At 40.1% G+C, this 18,949-nt stretch overlaps 1 protein-coding gene and 1 long non-coding RNA gene across 5 annotated transcripts in view; one reads left to right on the forward strand and one right to left on the reverse strand.

Annotated features, from left to right (window-relative positions):
- Positions 1–18,949, reverse strand: part of LOC118562406 (NACHT, LRR and PYD domains-containing protein 12-like) — a 629,435-nt gene that overhangs the window by 108,493 nt on the left and 501,993 nt on the right. The gene's annotated exons all lie outside the window — the stretch shown is intronic.
- On the forward strand, positions 7,358–8,892 carry LOC118562416. Of its 2 annotated transcripts, XR_004930605.1 has the most exons (5): positions 7,358–7,536; positions 7,615–7,662; positions 7,745–7,825; positions 7,927–8,004; positions 8,095–8,892. It is a non-coding gene; the product is annotated as an uncharacterized LOC118562416 (long non-coding RNA). The 2 variants fall into 2 exon arrangements; XR_004930604.1 differs by having other exon boundaries at positions 7,615–7,825.

Consider the following 18,949-nt stretch of genomic DNA (forward strand, 5'->3'; position numbering starts at 1 on the left):
TTCTCCCAGAGAAAGCCGCAACAAAGCTTGCTCCCATGTTTGTTTTCCACCCCCATGCTGTAAATTCCTGAAACCTCCTGACCCATTCCTTCTGACCCAACCCTCCTGACCCCCTCGTTGATGTGTGATAATAAAGACAGAAGGACAGAGATGACCCGGCGGCAGACGATCCTAAACTTTAAGGGAGTGTAGTTCTCCGTTTGGGTTCATCTGTCCTTTTCTATAGAAATGTCTAAAACTTGTGTTGTCTGGTTTTCATTCTAGGATAAAAGGGGTTATATTTAATAACCCTATCAGATGGACTCAATGATGGAGGAGTAGAACTGCACCATGTTGTGCCAGTTCAAGACGTGACGACTGCATTAATTCGGGACATGACGGACTGCATTTCCCATGAGGCAAGGTGGTCAAAATGGCCACCAACTACCATCATGCAACTCGGCCCAAAATGGCCGCCGCCCCTAACGACGGACAGAGAGATAACGTTACCAGGGGGAAAGGTATTTATTGCGGCCGAGGACCGAAATCTGCCTTCTTCACTGGCGCGCTGCCAACCGAGAAGACACACAGCTGTTTCACTTCGTTGGGGTAACCCCCACGCCACGTGCTCGATAACTCTTTGCTGGTTCGAAGATTACCGGAGCAAAACTATTCCCTGTGCGGACACAGGAGGTCAACTTAAAAAGGTACTTTTAATTTCCTCTGATCAAGAGACTGGGAGCCGTCATCTCCCGATGGTCGAAAGAGGACGACACGTTGTTTGGCCCAACAAGCGTCTGGGAGCCCAGAGAGAGAGAGGAAGGCGAAGGAACACGCGTTCAGGACGCCGCGTGATCCGGAGCGCTCCGGATCGAAGCCGGGACTTTCATTCGGGACCACCTCAAAGTAACGGGGTTCTCCCCTTTTATTTCTTTTCCATCCATAGGATGTTTATAAGTGCCTGGGCAGACGTTAGAACTTTGTAGGTGTTGGTTAATGCTTTTATTCCACGACGAAGTTGGAATTATTTTGCTGAATATTTTCTTTGTATGTGCATGCATTTTACAATTGATTTTGCTGTGTTGATTGTGGTTTGTCAATAACCCCGCTGTGGGTCACTGTTTGTTATTTTCCATCTTCTTCCATGCTTTTCCCCCTCTCTTTTCGCTTCCCCTTATCAGTAAATTTAATCTTGTTGTCCGAGCCCAACTCGCGGTTTTGCTTTAAACTCCCAGTTAGCCGCGCCCTCTCGAAGCGAGGCATTACCCCATCAGCGTAAGCGTGGTTACGTCATTAGGACCTCCCCCCACGCATCACGCAAATTGGTAGACCATACGTCATCGTAGCAGCCATCTTGGGAGGGTGTCGGATGACTGAACTGTAGGTAGCTTAGCGGATAGCTCTATAAGACATCAAAGCGTCCGGTGAGACTCTCAGAGCTGTTCTGTCTGTCAATGCTGATACGTCAAATGCCGATGTTCTGAGTGTGGTGTTAAACAACTGTGAGTTGAGTTAAGATCTGCTAACCGCTCATTTTAATCCCATTGTTTATTTTTGTTTTGTTCTTTTATTTCCACATATATATTTTGCATGTTTAGTTTTAGTAGTGAGTAAGAATTCCAAAGTTGTTGAATCAGAGAATTACTGTAACAGGGAATTGCTTTTGGTTCAATAAAACCAACGACTGCGGAATAGACATTGTTTTGTGTTCAATCCAATTCACAGTTGCCTGGTTATTCAGAAATCAGAGCTAACCTCCTTTGGAGTTAACATCTGACATTAATACAGAGACAATATCATTGGATGGTGATAAGGATTTAAACTCCAACTGCAGTTACATTGGGGTTCTCACAGCCTGCCGGATAAACCTCGTCGGTCACAAGTCCGACCAGATCATTTATCCCAGCATAAATGAGTTCATAACAGCAAATTAACTAATGCATTAGTGGTATAAATACTTACAAGCTTATAGCTAACATCACCACCATTTAAACTATATTTTGTTATAGCGGAATTTTGAGTTGAATGATTAATTATTTAAATTATAATACCAAATTATAACCTGACAAAAGCCAGCTGTATGTCGCTCCGCCTAGCTCCACTCACATACATCTGGGACACTGTCATAGGAATTGCCTTTACAGAAGGCTGGGCCTTATCAAAAATTCTTGCATATGATTGGATAAGCCACTTGTCTGTCATCTTTATTGACGTGCTATTTCAACCACTCACACCGAAGCTAACCCGTGACGCTGATGATAGCGACGCAGGAAAAAAAATAAAAATAAAAATAATAATGTGTTTGCGGCTCTAGTGGCACGTGTTTTATTGACAGTGAGGTGACAGGAAGAGGGGGGAAGACAGGCGGCAAAGCGCCGCGGGTCGGAGTCGATTCCGGGCCGACCGCGTTGAGGACTAAAGGCCTCCTAATATGGTTAGCGCTAACCGCTCCGGGGCGCGTCCGCGTCTGCACGTCCGCTGCAGACGCGGACGCGCCCCGGAAAACAAAACTTGCCAAATCCGGTCGGGAGAAGGGCGAAAACAAGGTTTCCGCCAACAAAAGCTTTCAGAGCCGTTCTCTGATGTTCTTTTAATGAAACAATATCAGGTAGATTGGACAACACGGAAGAAATAGCAGCATCAATGTTAACGCTTGCTTCCTCCATGCGAGCCGCCACTGCTATCAAAACAGTCTCACGTCATGGTCACGTCTCCACTACGTCACATCTATGAAATGCCAGCCCTGCGTCCTGATTGGCCAGACCATAAATTTGGTTGGAGAAATCATTTTCTACCGGCGATGTCCCAGATGTATGTGAGTGAAGCTAGGCTGAGCGACATACAGCTGGCTTTTGTCAGGTTAACCAAATTATAATTAATAATAATAATAATAATAAATATATTCAACTAGCTTCTGGCATAACAACCATCATTGTCCTTGGCAGGTTGAATTTCTTCAGCTGCCTTCTTCAGGAAGTACATCCTCTACTGGGCTTTCTTGGTGAGGGAGTTGATGTTCAGCTCCCACTTTAGGTCCTGGGAGATGATAGTTCCCAGGAAGCAGAAGGACTCCACAGTGTCAATGGTGGAGTCACAGAGGGTGATGGGGGTAGCTGGGGCTGAGTTCTTCCTGAAGTCCACAACCATCTCCACTGTTTTTACAGTGTTGAGCTCCAGGTTGTTCTCCCTACACCAGGTCACCAGATGGTCAGCCTCCCACCTGTAGGCGGACTCTGCACCATCAGAGATAAGTCCGATTAGAGTGGTGTCGTCCGCGAACTTCAGGAGCTTGACAGACTGGTGACTGGAGGTGCAGCTGTTGATGTACAGGGAGAAGAGCAGAGGAGAAAGAACACAGCCCTGGGGGGAACCAGTGCTGATGAGCTGTGGGTCAGAGTCATGTTTTCCCAGCTTCCCGTGCTGCTTCCTGTTAGACAGAAAGTCTGTGAGCCACCTGCAGGTGGAGTCGGGCACATTCAGCTGGGAGAGCTTCTCCTGAAGCAGAGCTGGGATGATTGTATTGAAGGCAGAGCTGAAATCCACAAACAGGATCCTGGCGTAGGTTCCTGCAGAGTCCAGGTGCTGGAGGATGTGGTGAAGGGCCAGGTTGACAGCGTCGTCTGCAGACCTGTTGGCTCTGTAGGCAAACTGTAGGGGGTACAGGAGGGGATCAGTGATTTCTTTTGGGTGTGAAAGCACAAGGCGCTCAAAGGACTTCATAACCACAGAGGTCAGAGCGACGGGTCTAAAGTCATTAAGTCCTGTGGTCCTTGGCTTCTTGAGAACAGGGATGATGGTGGACTGTTCTACACAGCTGCGATCATCTAGCCTCGTGAGACCATCCTGATCTCGCGAGCTTTCAAGGTTTCACTCGCAGATCAGTCTGGCTACTCTCCGTTGAAGAAAATTTGGAGCCGTTCACCAAATGAACGTCCAATCAGCGTTGGCTTTGAGGCGGGTTGAGGTGTGACGCAACGAGAAGCGTCTTAAGAACATGGCGGCTTCAGCCGATGAAACTAGCGTTAGCGTGGCTATCGAGCAAGTTTTATCGGAATTACAGAGTATTTCTTTGCTGAGCTAACGAGCCTTTACCTGCAGCAGCAAGAGTAGCTTGGCTTGTGGTTGTGTTTTCGTCGTTGCTCGTAACAGAGCGACGGCGAATCTGATTGGTTCATTTGGCCCGTCTATCACCAACATAGGCCAATCAGCTAACCAGTATTTTCGCCCCTTCCCAAAATTACTTCAACGGAAGGTTTCCAGATGGATATGCGAAGCAAATCTATCTGGCGGCGTCAGGTTAGCGATCATCAACAATTTTTTCGGATTTCCAGAGGACTTCACCATTGAAATTCGCGGGAGCTATTGTTGAAGTGACAATTCCAATGTGCATGGCAGTTGGATGTTGCAATACATCGGGTAAAAGGGAAAAAAACATTAGTTTTTTCGCCTTTCCGATTCATCATCCACCATGGACTGTTTTGCTGGATTACCTACTTGAAGAGAGAGGATTTTCCATCGTGCATCTGGCCAGAGAGAAATATGCAGCCAACATTTGGAAGAAGAATGTCTTCAAGATGACATGAGAGCGAGGATTTTCGGTATGTTTTTCTTTTTCATAATGTAGAATTTGCCGGAACATTTCTGTACCGACCAGAGCGGCGGAGGGATACCACCTATTTTATGCAACTTTGGTCTTATTTTTTCTAAAGTCGCTTGGATATTTCATGAGTTGGAAGTAGATTAGGCAGTGCAGATCACCATTTTGAGCAGAGACTGGTTCTAAAAATGAGTTTTATACTCATAACATTGCAGAACCAAACCTATAAACCATACTTTAATGCTTATTTGTTGTCTTTTTATGTCTCTAATACTAAATGTAAAATTAGTATTACTTTAAATTTAAATGCTTAATACCATGTCTATCTTTGTTTAAGAGGTTTAATAATATATTTCGGTATGAAAACGGGTATTTATTTACAAGGGGACAAACTGGGAGGTGGCAGTACTGTTCTTTACCAAGATGGCAGCCCCCTTAAAAGGACCTTCAAATGAAAATTACTCTTAAATAAAAAAGCGTATCATTTACTGAACAGTATGTAATATTTTATATTTAAAGTACTTTCAGCAGTTTTAATTCTGATTTTGACCGGACTTCTCCTTTAACTGTGGCCAAGAGGAAACAGACTGCTGCATCTTAGATGCTCTAAAGAGTGTTTCTGCAGATCGTTCCTACCAGCTGCAGTCAGACTTTATAATCTTAGCTGCTCCTAACAGATACAATATCTTACATCATACAAATTGTTTCAGAGGTCATGAGCCAAGCGTTATTGTTTTAACTGTACTGTTTACTAGGGCTGCAACAATGAATTCATAGAAATCGACAATTAAAAGCGTTGGCAAAGAATTCAGTCATCGATTCGGAGTGTCACGCGATTAATGCATCACTCACCATGTCATGGAGCTGTTTACCTCATGCAGCAAGTCGTCAATGCTAGCTGACACACACTCCTCACCAGTTGGTGGCAGTAATGTACAATGAAAAGATGTTTGCTAACTGCCAATAAACTCAAGAAGAAGAAGAATGCTAGGCGACTGACTGCAGAGCGACGTAAACACAGTGAGGCGGAGTGGAGGCGGCATTTTCTTTTCCTGTTGTAAGTTCTACAAATGACAAGAGCACCACAGTGACACAGGACCTAAAATAACAGTCTTTTATGAGGGTGAAGAGAGCTAAACAGCAGGGTAAGTCATTACTAAATCTAACGTTTGTTAATTTTGAGGAAACACAAACAGCTCGGGGCTGTGAGCGGAGTCCTGCACGGCCAAAGTCTTGTTTCAGGGTGCCGCCTGAACGTCAAACTGCCTGGTAGCTCGTCTAATGGTCAGCACAACCCCCCCAAAAGCATCGCAAGCAGCCACCAGAGGCCGACCTGAGGTACCCGAGCCCCGCCCAGGTGTGGGCAACAGATTCCGGGGCCAGACCCACCAGACACCCCACTCCGAGCACCCCCAGAGCCCCAAGACTCAGACACCCCCGAATTCATATCATCCGGGAATCTGCCATTCTCAGTTTCATCCAACATTGTGTGGAACGTTGGTGCCAGAATATTCCAGAACTCTTTTTAAAACTGAGCAGGGAATCCATCTGGACCTGGAGCCTTTTTATTGGGCTGGTGAATCCAGGGTCATTGTTTGACTATCTGATAATTTAGGAAGTGTTATTTTATCCAGAAATTGCTTGTCGTCATTATCTGATGGATTTATCTGCAATGTGTACAAATAAACAACAAAGACTTGTAGAAATCTTTGTTGTTTATTTTTCCCGGATCACATAATGTTTTACCAGTTGAGTCCTTGACTGTAAATATAGTTTTTTCATTGTTTATCTTTAGCTGATTACCTAAGAAGCTTCCTGACTTACTGCCATGTCCAAAATTTTCTATTTTACAGCTTTGTATTAAAAGACACAATTTCTAGTTGGAGACACTTGAAAGTATTGCGTACTCTGATATATATATATATATATATATATATATATATATATATATATATATATATATATATATATATACACACACACACACACACACACACACACATTAGTTTGTTCCTTTTTCCTTCTCTTTTTTGCCTCACTGCTAATAACTGTGTTTAACTGTCCGTGTGTTTGCAACCTTCACACCTGAATGAATACTTATGCTGATTAATTTCTGCAAGTTGTCTAAATTATGGCAGGATTGGTCCTCCATAGAATGATAAACCAAAACGTGTTGTTTGGAGTAACTTTCCCAGGCAGACAGACAAGAAATTAATGCTGAATGTTGCTACATGCTAAGCTAGCATTAGCACCTCCTGTGCAGAGCTGCAGGTTTATCCAGTTTTCTGGGGGAAACCCTGCAACGAGTTCTGATGAAGAGGAGGAATCCATCCGCTTCTACAAACGGCTCCTAAACTTTAGCTCCATCCACACAGTTAGCATGAAGAAGGAAATCTCCAAACCTGATGGGTGCAGCAGCACTCTGGGCTGGAAAACATCCCCCATCATTGGTGTCTCCTCTGCTGCGTCCTGCCGCTCTTTGAGCTCCTGCTTCCCTCCAGTTTCTCCGCTGTGCCTCCAGCTGCTGGACTTCTTTCCAGACTTCATCACCTGCAGCAGCTGCTGCTCTCTTTCAGCCTCACCAACACTCCAGATTCTGGCCTCACAGCAGAACAAGGACAAAGAACCCGGAGGATCAACGTGGCTGTGGTGCATGGAAGAAGGGAGGACCATGTCACTGCCCGATCCGTACATTTGCGCATGCGCAAACTGAATAACTTCCGGGTTGGCAATATTTCGTTTTTCTTACTTTTATATTCTTTTGTCTTTTTTAGGGGCGGGGTTTTGTTTTTGTATATCTTTGTATTTGCGTAAATATTCTCCTGAAATAATGTAATTTTCTTCTGTTTAGCTAAGTTACATATTGGACCAGGACCGTTCTGATAGTAAAGGAGGGAAGTGTGTGTCTGACACGAGAGGATTTCTGGTCCTTGGGGTTAAATCAGTGCATGGAATCAAATGTAAGTATTTTTTAATGTGTCTCATAAAACCTGCATTATCTAACGGTCTACTCACTGGTTCATTTCAATGTCTTTCAGATTGGAAATGCTTGCCTGACAATAGTGGAGGAAACGGCAAAAAGATGTGTAATTAAATTGCGTAGATCTTCGGTTTTAAGCCCTATGAACCAATCAAAATGCTTAACATCATTCTTTCTGTTTTCATAAGGGAAAAGAAATACACATCTTCGATCTGTGTGTGGTGCCCCTGTGGAAGTCAGAAGATGTGGATCCTTTGTGTTCATTGGCTGTAGGTATTGTCATGAAGTTATCCATATTGCTGTCCTCCCCACTCATTCTATTTTTATATAACATGTATGATGTAATATTAATGCATATTGGTATTATTAGGACCTGACAACAAAAGATGTTGTAGCTTTCCCAGCATGGAACCAACAACAAGGCGCTGCTGATCACTACCTCCTCTGTGTAATGACATTTTTCTGTTTAAAATAATTTTAGTGAATGATGGATATGTATTGCTGTTTAATTATGTGATAAAAATAATATCAATTGCAGGTTCTACTGGTAAAACAGAGAGAGACAGTGTTTCTTGACTCCCTTCGACCTGATGGTTTTGGCGACGAGGCCTACAGAAATATATTTAGGTTCAAGCTATATAGATTCACTGGTTATGGCCTATTGCCAGTTCTGTTTCTTCGGATATATGTTCATAAAAGCCTCGTTCTCAGGCTACTTGTATATTGCAGTGTTTCACACCTTAATCTAAATTTATAATTCAAATGTGTTTAGACGCATTGCTGCCTTATCAATCATGGTCCGAGAAGACAGGGGGCGACCTTGAAGTATGTTTTTACTTATCAAAGTGTGAACAGTTTGCAATAAAACACATATTTATCGCTAATATATGGTTTTACTTTTCTCTAAAACACATATTTATCGCTAATATATGGTTTTACTTTTCTCTAATTTTACATGTGTCTTTTAGCATAGTTCTTAAGATGTTTGTACAATCAGTTCTTAATTTAATGCATAAAGTTTTCTCTCTCTCTAATTTTTTTTTCCCTTTTCAACTTTTCTAATTACAACCCATTTTAACCATATCAGCATTTCATATAGGTTTTAAGGCCTAGTTCAATTTTTTTCTCGCCTGTTCTAATCGTATTTGTGTATAGTTTGGTGGTAGTAGGAAATGAGTTTTTTGCTGTTTAATTTACAATGTTGTTTGATTTACATGTTTTGTTTTGAAGTTTTCAGAGGACACTTTACAGGATATTAGAGCAAGATCTTTTCTTTAAATAAAAGGTTAATAAGCAATGATTAGGTTTTTTCTTTTTAAAAAGCAAAAATGTTTCCCAGTTGTGGTTAGGGAAATAAAAATATATACACCGTTTCATAAAGTACATAAAAAACCCTACTATAAACACATATAGGAGTATAGAAATGTATTTGATTTTGAATATTCTTCAGTTTTTGTATCATTTATTTGATTTGCATATGTATTTGTGTATTTTGTACTTAATAAACGTATTGTAATAATGTATGCCTTTGCTTTGTTATATGTTCTATTCCCTGTTTGGTTTTTATAAAAAATAAATAAATAAATGTGGCCAATTTAACAACGAGGTCTTCTCTTGTTTATGATATGTCCACCAGAGGACGCTAAAATCTCAATCGATAATTTTAACTTTCTAATAAAACAAATTTAAAGTACAATATCATATATGTTAATTACATTTTATAGTAATACAGAACATTATAATACGGAGTTATATAACATAGATAGATAGATAGATAGATAGATAGATAGATAGATAGATAGATAGATAGATAGATAGATAGATAGATAGATAGATAGATAGATAGATAGATAGATAGAGTCATGATTAGTTCTGATGACCCGAACACACTACACACACAGAGCTTGGTATTTTGTGAGTTTATTGAATGAGATGGTTGTTGGAGGATGAACGGCCGACGGCCCAGAGAGAGAGTTCTGTCTGGAGTTGAGCGGAGACGGGAACTTGGAAGCAGGACCACCAGCACGGCTGGGTGAATACTTGTTGGCCAGAACCACAGCAGAATTAGCAGCACAGCAGGGTGAATACTTGCAGGTCAGAGTCACAACAGGAATAGTAGCTCCTCCTGAGGTTCAGAGGGGAGGCAGGTTAGATCCAGCAGCAGGCAGAGACTAACAAGGTAAAACTGAGGCAGGAAACAAACGGCTAGCAGGAGCAAACCAGGCAGACAGGCGAGTAGTGAGTAGAGTCTGATGACGGACCCGCAGAGAAGTGAAGGCAAAGGGAGGCTTATGTAGGGAGGCTGGCAGGTGGAGTGAGTCTGACTAATTAATGACCGACAGGTGTGACTGACTGCAGAGGGAGTGAAGGAAAAGCTGAGTGAGAGGAGGAGGAGGAACTGAAAACTAACAGTAAACAAAAGCCAAATCAAAATGAAACTCTGACAGACAGACAGACAGACATCTATATCTATATATATGATGTGTTTTTTTCCCAGCCCTGTTTGAAATAATAATAAAACTAGTAGAGTGCATTCAGATTATGTTTATAGAGAAATAGTCACAATTTCAACGTGATGACGTGTTTAATACCATTCTCAATGTTTTTTTTAAAGATAAAAGTAGGAAATAGGCTGGTTGGCACATATGGGCGAGCAAAGCCTGCCTTCAGAGTCTCCTCTTGCGCATCAATCTTCTCCTTGCTCGGGTTTGCCTCCTCAACTGCGTCACCTCCTCTTCAGCCTGCTGGTAAAGCTGACCAACGACCGAAGCAACAGCAATATTGCTCGTATCGCTCATTTTACGTCTACAAAGTGCTGATTTTTTAATCACCTCTACAACTACGACCAGTATGACTCCAACAAAGAAATTCCCGCCATTGCTGATTTTATTCCCACAGTTCTGTAATTTTTAAAATATTTTTTAGGCTTTTTAGATGCTAAAAATATTGTTTTAAAAATGTTTTCAATGAGATATGATGGTGTAGTGTATAAATAGTTTTGAATGCTAAAGAACTCTGCCTGTGATGACGTCACGAGTACACGAGTACGCTTCTGTTCCAATACACAGAGATACGTTCTGCGTGCTCGCGTTCTCGTCAAGTCTGATCTTCCTGTGTTTCTGCCAAGACCGGACTTCATGAGAACGCGAGTACGGACTCTCTGCATGTATACTGCGCTGAATGTACCTTTTGGAGCTGTATTCATAGGAATGTATGTACAGCACTGACTACCAAACTTGTGAAAAACTTCCCCCTTGCTTGCTAAAATCCAATCTAAGGTTTGTCTGTTTTGCATTACCATTCTACTCGTTTCATGCAGTTGATCCCCCATAGATATGAACCCCTTCAACAGTAAAATTTATCACCCTCTGTTGATTATAGTAAACATAATTTATCAACTCAATGTTTTTGTCATCTCTAATCCAGGGTAGAATAGACTCAAAACAGCTTTAATTTCATGTGAAGCCTTAAATTCATCTGGAATTCTTCTTGGCTGACCTATGAGATCTAAATAAACTCCTCCTTTTAGTGGGTGATCGCCTAAACTCTGACGAGACCTTGTTTTTCCAGTTTCAATTTCAGCCAGTTCTTTTACACCTTCATACACTAAAGTTATTGATACAGTCCTTTTTCATTTAAGCGGTAAGGTATTCGTTAACATACCATCCCCACACATCCAATAAGTATCTGCTACTGGGTATGTTTGGTCTCCTAAAAAGAAAAAAGTGGGAGTGGTCATAGCTATGTATTGACAATCCTCTGCTAGAAACTGTGGGTTTTCAAACCATACAGGCTTTCTAACAAACACATTGGCATGTTTAAACCAAGAAAACACCCATGTTACATTACATTTTACACTGGTGTTGTCCACATTAATTTCTTCACTGCCCTCAAAGCCTCCATTTACAAAACATCCATACTCTGCATCATAATCTATTTCATAATTTGTTGGTGAAACATTATCTGTAGTGCTAATGTTAAATTCTGCACACAATGATTCTAACTTACAGCGCCTTGCTTAAGTATTCAGCCCCCTTGAACTTTTTGACCTTTTGCCACATTTCAGGCTTCAAACATAAAGATATAAAACTGTAATTTTTTATGAAGAATCAACAACCAGTGGGACAAAATCATGAAGTGGAACGAAATTTCAAACTTTTTTTTTTTTACAAATAAAGACTGAGTGACTGAGAAGTAAACATTGGACTATTCTGAAGTGGCCTTCAATGAGCCCCAACCTAAATCCTACTGAGCATCTTTGGAAGGAGCTGCAACATGCCATCTGGAAAAAGCATCCTTCAAAGCTGAGACAACAGGCGCAGTCTGCTCATGAGTGGGCCAGAATACCTGCTGACAGGTGCAGAAGTCTAGTTGACACTTACAGGAATTGTTTGATTGCAGTGATTGCCTCAAAAGTTTGCTCAACAAGATTTTAAGTTATGGGTACAGTCATATTTTTCCAGGCCTGTTTCCAGTTTATTTTTTTAAATCATTCTGTTGAAGCATGGTTGAAAGCATAACTGAGTCTTATTTGTTCATTTTCATAGAAATTTATTAGTTTTGTCAGATTTGAGTTATTTCTGTGACCATTGTGTGTTTTTCTTACATTAAAGGGGTACCAACAAATTAGTCCACATGTGAATTGTGGAATGATGAAGTAATGTCATTGAATTATGTGTGGTGGTTACAACCGGGGTAAGGCATGCAATCTTTGTAGCTGAACTTGTGAACTATAAATATGTGGTGTGTTTGAGAATGCTTGGGGAAGGGAGTAAGTTTCTCCTTTAAAATGATTTGACTCAGGGCACTTGGTTGCATATATTAAACATTTGGTTGATTTTCATTCACTGACTTTGTTCTCTCTCATCAACGAACTCAGGAAGGATCAAAAGCATCAAGGGATGATATTTTAACAGTAAGTACACAGTATGCTGGATGTCTGATTTTCTTGTGTGCAAATTATTTGTGTTTTAAGATGAATAACCTAATAATGATTCTTAAATGCAGGAGATTAATTTTATTTAGTAGCACTGGTTTTAATATCGTTTCAATAATAGTGAATGAGAATGAAAACTGAAAGTATTACCAGTGAAGTCTAGAGTTTATTTGACTTACTAAAGTACTTGGAATATTTCACAACATTTAAGATATTTCTCACTTGTCTAAAGCCTGGATATTTTTTCATTTTTTTTCAAGAATCCTTTCTAGTACAGTTGTCTAACTGAACTAGCAGATTATTTTACTTAATTTGAGGAGATTCAGACTAATACCTAGCATTTGTAACTTGTTTTTAGATGGCTAGTTTTTGCAGTGTTCCGTGAGGTGGGTGTGGTTAGGTCATGTCATGCAAAGGATTGTGGGATTCCTTATAGCTCCTTAGCGCTGGTAAGGGACATCATGGCATCCTTATGATAAAGGACCTATGATAGGAAGCATATAGGCTCCTTTCCTACTTCCTTCCTTACTGACTGCATTATTCAGACAGCGTTCCTACTTTGGCTAAAGAGTTTTTATCTAAAATATGTTTTCTAATAGGACGGTCAAAAGAAATCAGCCAAGATATCAGGAAGAGAATTATGGACTTGCACAAGTCTGGCTCAATCTTGGGTTTAATTTCTAAATGCCTGAAGGTTCCACGTTCATCTGTTCAAACAATTATATGCAAGTATAAACACCATGGGACTGTCCTGCCATCATACCGCTTAGGAAGGAGACGGTTTTGTGTCCCAGACACAAATGTATATTGGTCTGAAATGTGCACCCCAACCAAAGAACAAAAGCCAAAAACCTTGTGAAGATGTGGCTGAAGCTAGTCAGAGTGTCTCATTATCCACAGTAAAACAAGTACTGTACTGACATGGGCTGAAAGGATACTCTAGCAGGAAGAAACACATAGAAGTCAGAATAAAGTTTGTAAACGCATTTTAGGAAATATGTCCTGTGGTCTGATGAAACTAAAATTGAACTGGTTGGCATTAAGGGCCATTATTACATTTGGAGGCAAAAGGGAGAAGCTTTCAAGCCTGAGAACACCATCCCAACTGTGAAATATGGGTTGGTAACATCATGTTGTGGGGTTATTCTGCTGCAGGAGGCACTGGGGCATTTAACAAAATAGATGGCATCATGATAATGAACATTATGTAGAAATTCCGAAGCAACATCTTAAGACAGCAGCAACAAAGTTGACGCTTGGGCACAAATGGGTCTTTCAAATGGACAATGGTGCATACAGCCAAACTGCTGAAAAAGTACCTTATGGAGAACAAGGTCAGTGTTTTGGAGTGTCCATCACAATGCCCTGATCTCAAGCCTATTGAAAATGTATTGGCAGCTTAAAAAGAGTGTCTGAGCGTCTCTGAAAGCATCATTTCCACTGACTAAGTCAGCCAAAGGGACTTCACAAGCAACCGCATCTTTAAAGGGATCCATGATTAGTTGAACATGTTGGCCTAAATGTGTTGTAATTTTCCGATTAACTTAAAAATTGCTGCTTGTGATATGTAAAATCTTATTTTTCATCCATGGAGGTTGCCGTTTTTCACCTGCATGTTGTGCTTTTACACACCGTTTTAGGTTAATTTAAATGTTTTTAAAAATAACTCTTTCTTAGGTATTGTTCGGTGAATATCAGCCCAAACAGCTGATATCAGGACAGTAGTTGAAAGGAATGATTCGAGCACTAGCGTTCATTCAACAGCAAGCTCTGCACACATATAGAATGAATGAGTGACATCTTCTTTTCAAGTTCAAGAATTTATTAACAGGAATAAAATTAACATCCAGAGAACATCACTATATAATGCTGTTTATCTGAATTAACACTATTTCAATCAACAAATCCTCTCTACTAGGCTGGTGAAACTTAACTAAAACTACTAAGCAAAATGAAATTAAAAAAGAAGCTAAGGATTGATGTACACTCAAAAGAAACAAAAACACATTAAATGGTTGATCCTCATCATCATAATTCAGTGAATATGTTTTGACTCATCTACACTGCATATCCAGAGTTAAACATTATTTCATAAAATCACATTTTTAGGATTTTTTTCTCAGAGAAATCATTAACTATGTAATGCTTGATTTTAGTAATGCCATTATTCCTCTGGGAAGCTAGGGGTCGCTGTAGCGATCGGAAGCTAAATGGGTTAATCCTAAAGTTACACAAAAACACCATTGACAATAATCTTCCATATTAATGCGGTAATAATGCTCACTGCACTATCGAACGATGGTGGAGCGAAAACAAACAAAACGTATGTTTGAAACAAACCATATTTGCATTTTCAGGAAGAACGAATGTTATCTGGAAGCTAATACGATTAGGGTAGCTGACTTTTGGAGCCAATTTTAAAAGGCTTCAAGTCGTATGTTGGTTATAAGAAGTGGAGTGGAAAACAAACATCAATATCCCATCAATGTATTAAACCCTTGTGTAAATAACACTCGTTATAACCATAAAAACAAACTCAAATTAGTTGGAAATTGTGGAAGCAGGGAGAATGAAGGCTGATCATATGGTGAAATCAATGCATGGATGTGCCAGAATATCCTTCAGTTGAATAAAAACAAAACAGAAGTAAAAAGTTTTTGCACACAGCTTGTTGCTTCCAGATTTTGGACAAGGCCCAAAATCTGGGTGCACTAATGCACGGGTTCTCAAAGTTTTCGTGGCCAGGTACTTTTTAGCAACGGGAAAATTCCTCAGGCTGATACTATTTTTAAACAGCCTTTTTTATAGTTAAACACATCAGAAATTATGCATGTTGTTAAAAATAAACATAAATACATCTAAAATTAGAACTTCGCTGCTCCCTCCATTTAATATCCATTGTTAATGTTTTGTTTGATCATTTTTAGTTGTGCAATATTTGATAAAACTAACATTTCTCATCAATCATGTAAATCATGTAAAGAAATAAAAATAAGTATTGTTTTCAAGAATAGGCCCCAAAAACGGCAGCACATTTTGGTCTCCCATCCCTATTGTCCATAAAGCCAAACTCGATGTAATTGTTGTCATACTTTCTAATTTTAGCTGATTTGGCTTTAACCTTACTTAATGAGGTGGACGTTAAATATGTGTCCATTGTGATACTTAGTTCAGGGTCTGGGGACCCCAGTTTGAGCGCCGTTGCACTAGAACCTCCAGAGCCATCTAAACACAATTACAAAGTCTACCTTCTATCACCTATAGAACATTTCCAGGATCAAGAATGGATGTCTCAACAGGTTATGAAAAAAATAATCCATGCATTTAATTTTAGTCAAATCAATAACTGAAACGGTGTTTTCACAGGTCCACCAACAAAGTCAATCAGTTAACTGCAGTTGATCCAGAACGCTGCTACCTGCATCCTCGCTAAGACTAAGAAAGTAGGGAACATCAACCTGGTCGTAAAGTCCTTAAACTGCCTCCCTGTAGCTCGAAAAATAGGCTTTAAAATAAATGTGTTTATCTATAAAATCCCTGAAAGGTTTAGCATCTAAATACATCGCAGACTTGCTATCAGCGTATAAACCCTCCAGACCACTAAGGTCTTCTGATTCAAACCTAATCCGGTAATTGGCTTGTACTTGTACAGCACTTTAACTAGTACGACGACCCCAAAGGACTTTACAACTTGTTGTAACAAGCTAACTTCCTATATTCTACCCATCGGGAACAAACTTCCAGAAGACTGTAAAAAGTACTTAAAAGCCTGAGTTCTTTTAAATCAAGATTATAAACCAAGTCGCTTAGGATTGATTTTGATTGTTCTGGTTAAACTTTTAACTGAAACATCATTAATTTAAATTTGTTAACATTTTTATTTACCTACGTTTTAATCATGTAACTCATTGGAATTGTCCTTGTACGGAAATGTGCTATACAAATGAAATTGCCTTGTCTTATTGCATGGATTTACATGTGTCTGTGTAAATTAGATTTGCTGCAAATTTTTTGTCCACATAGATCACAACAGAAAGGCTTCTGTCCTATATGGATTCTCATGTGTGTGTTTAAAAGAGTCCGGTCTACAAGGAAAAATCAGCGGATCATTAGCTTTACCTAAAACTAATACGCCCGTGGCGATTTAATGAATTTAGCGTTCATAAGAAAATAAAAGCATAAATTGCTTTCTCAATCACTGTGTGTAGAGGCGGCCATTATTGCCCATATTTGGGCACAATAATGTCCGCCCGACACTACATCCTGTGACATCTCTGTACAGCAAGGCAATGCACTCTACAAGCTAATTCAATAGGAACTGTTGTACACTGCTGCAATCAACAACAATTATTTCGGATTTTGAGAGGACTTCTCGAAATCTTCTCGTGAGGGCTTGGGTCCTGTATGGATTCTCATGTGTGTGTTTAAAATTCCTTTTAGACTAAATCTTTGTCCACATAGGTCACAAGAGAAAGGCTTCTGTCCTGTGTGGATTTTCATATGCATTTTTAAATGTGTTTTTCGGCTAAATGTTTCCTCACATAAATCACAACAGAAAAGCTTCTGTCCTGTATGGATTCTCATGTGTCTGTTTAAATGATGTTTGCGGCTAAAGGTTTGTCCACATAGATCGCAACAAAAAGGCTTCTGTCCTGTATGGATTCTCATGTGTTCGTTTAAGTGATGTTTGAGGCTAAAGCTTTGTCCACATAGATCACAACAGAAAGGCTTCTGTCCTGTATGGATTCTCTTGTGTGTCTCTAAGTTTTGTTTGAGGCTAAAGCTTTGTCCACATAGATCACAACAGAAAGGCTTCTGTCCTGTGTGGATTATCATGTGACATTTTAAATGTCCCTTTCGACTAAATCTTTGTCCACATAGATCACAACAGAAAGGCTTCTGTCCTGTGTGGATTCTCATGTGTGTGTAAAAATTTCCTTTTGACTAAATCTTTGTCTACATAGATCACAACAAAAAGGCTTCTGTCCTGTATGGATTCTCATGTGTTCGTTTAAGTGATGTTTGAGGCTAAAGCTTTGTCCACATAGATCACAACAGAAAGGCTTCTTTCCTGTATGAATTCTCATGTGTGTGTTTAAATTTCCTCTTCGACTAAATCTTTGTCCACATAGATCACAACAGAAAGGCTTCTGTCCTGTATGGATTCTCATGTGTGTGTTTAAAGTTCCTTTCTCCCTAAATCTTTGTCCACATAGATCACAACAGAAAGGCTTCTGTCCTGTATGGATTCTCATGTGTCTGTTTAAACTTCCTTTCTCACTAAATCTTTGTCCACATAGATCACAACAGAAAGGCTTCTGTCCTGTGTGGATTCTCATGTGTGTAATTACATGTGATTTTTGACTAAAGCTTTGTCCACATAGATCACAACAGAAAGGCTTCTCTCCTGTATGGATTCTCATGTGTCTGTTTAAAGCTCCTTTATCGCTAAATCTTTGCCCACATAGATCACAACAGAAAGGCTTCTCTCCTGTGTGAATTCTCATGTGTTTGTTTAAAGAGGATTTTTTAATAAATGTTTTGCCACAGTCTTTGCAACTAAACTTCATTCCTGTGTGGCCTTTTCTACATGACTCCACATTTTTCTTCTCTGTAGAACATTTATTATATCCAGAGTCTGAAGTGTGTTTCAGCTCAGAGAAAGGGTGATCTACATCTCTGTCCTCTTCATCCTCCTCAGTGTCTTCAGCCTCTGAAGAAATGGAAGCATCTCCACGATCTTGTATCCTGATGGACTCTTTCCCATCATTCTCTTCTGGAAGCTCTCTGCCTTTAATCTGGTCTGGATAAAGCTGTGAGAGCAGCAGAGACTGTTTATCATCCAGAGTATTTATGGGAGGAGCAGCCACTGGAAACCTGATGGCATTATTCACCTCCTTCCCATTGAGCTGCTCTCCTGGCAGACTGATGTAGACTCCCTCCTGTTCCTCCTTGATGTGGGGGGGCTTTGGGTCATGCAGGTCATCAGGAGGTCTGTGGTCTAAAGAAGCTTCTTCTTTAACAATCAGCTTCTGCTTAACATCTGCAGGAAACATTGAAACACATTCACATTAGATAGTATTTGAATCTCAGCTAGAACTGCGGCTCATTTTAATTAAGATATATTTAGGTAATTTAGTTAGAACAAATTCTTTGACAGAACATGTAGAACAGTAAAACACAAAAATATTACATAACCCCTTCAAAAACTCTGTTCTTTGTAGAGCTATCTTTTTTACCTTAAAGTGCTGATGACACGATATTGACCTTTTCAGCCATGCTTTTGTAACAAAATGTTAGACACATTAGGAATATTGGACAAAGCATATTTGTCCACACATAGGCACAACGGAATATAAGGCACATTAAAAATTCTTCAAAACTCTGCCCCTTCACGTACACAAGTCTCTAAAGTCAGGCAGACTACTGAAGGGTTTAATCAGGTACCGTAATGCTC

The sequence above is a fragment of the Fundulus heteroclitus genome, unplaced genomic scaffold, assembly GCF_011125445.2.
Source record: "Fundulus heteroclitus isolate FHET01 unplaced genomic scaffold, MU-UCD_Fhet_4.1 scaffold_91, whole genome shotgun sequence".
Taxonomy (NCBI): domain Eukaryota; kingdom Metazoa; phylum Chordata; class Actinopteri; order Cyprinodontiformes; family Fundulidae; genus Fundulus; species Fundulus heteroclitus.